This window comes from Suricata suricatta, chromosome 6 (genome assembly GCF_006229205.1).
Source record: "Suricata suricatta isolate VVHF042 chromosome 6, meerkat_22Aug2017_6uvM2_HiC, whole genome shotgun sequence".
NCBI classification, from domain to species: Eukaryota; Metazoa; Chordata; class Mammalia; order Carnivora; family Herpestidae; genus Suricata; species Suricata suricatta.
Genome location: NC_043705.1, coordinates 50,516,959 through 50,518,297, shown reverse-complemented (window position 1 = coordinate 50,518,297; position 1,339 = coordinate 50,516,959).

Sequence of the window (1,339 nt, the reverse complement as noted above, 5' to 3'; positions counted from 1 at the left end):
ATTTCCTGTAACTCCCCCTTCCCAAACTCATAAAAGTCCTACCCCACCTTTGTTCGGGGCTCTCTGGCTCTCTCTGTTCCACCAGCTTGGAGTGAGCAGAGGCCCGGGTTCGAACCTGCAATAAACGACCCTTGCTTTTTGGCTTTGACTCTGGACTCTGGTGGTTCATTTCTGGGGGACTCCCGAATTCTGGGCATTATATGCTCATCCCAACAAGTGCCCTCCTCCATGTCCATCACCCCCTTTCCCCTCTCCCCCTTCCCCATCAGCCCTCAGTTTGTTCTCTGTATTCAAGAGTCTCATGATTTGCCTCCTTCCCTCTCCCCAACTATTTTTCCCCCTTCCCCTCCCCCATGGTCCTCTGTTAAGTTTCTCCTGTTACACTTATGAGTGAAAACATATGGTATCTGTTCTTCCCTGCCTGACTTATTTCACGTAGCATAACACACACTGGTTCCACCCATGTTGCCACAAATGGCCAGATTTCATTCTTTCTCATTGCCATGTAGCAGTCCATTGTATAGATAAACCACATCTTCTTAATCCATTCATCAGTTGATGGACATTTAAACTCTTTCCATGATTTGACTCTTGTTAAAAGTGCTGCTATGAACATTGGGGTACATGTGCCCCTATGCATCAGCGCTTCTGTATCCCTTGGGTAAATCCCAATCACTGGGTCATAGGGGAGTTCTACTGTTAATTTTTTGAGGAACCTCCACACTGTTTTCCAGAGAGGCTGCACCAGTTTACATTCCCACCACCTTAAGTCCACATTTCTTATTGTATAAGGGGGAAAATATCTCTGCTTGATTTAAAACAATACTTCAAGTCACAATTACTAGTAGCTGAACACAATTTCTAGTTGATCTATCTAATAGATGTGGAGTAGAGTGCAGGAAATGATCTAATTTTTCCTCCAAATGTGAAGAAGTGAAGGTCACAGAAATCTAACAAATGAGAACTTAATGTTGAAACCCAAGATATCCATTAATCTTTCCCAGTATAGACTAAGAGAAGCTGTCTAAACCTGCCTGTTCTTTGTACAGCCTCCATAGGAAAGCTGAGTTTGAAATACCCTTAAATTCCGGTCTTTCTAAGGTTTGACACTGGGGAATTAAAGTAACAGAATTGAGTTTTTAAAATTTCAGCTTTGTTGGCATTAGATGATGAGCCTGAATAATCTTTTTTCATAGTAGATGGCTCACAAATGCTCAAGACCTTAATCAGAAACCCAGATTGCTTGGTGCGCCTGGGTGGCTCAGTTGGTTAAGTGTCTGACTCTTGATTTTGGCTCACGTCATGATCTCAGGGTTCATAAGACTGAGCTCCATACTGG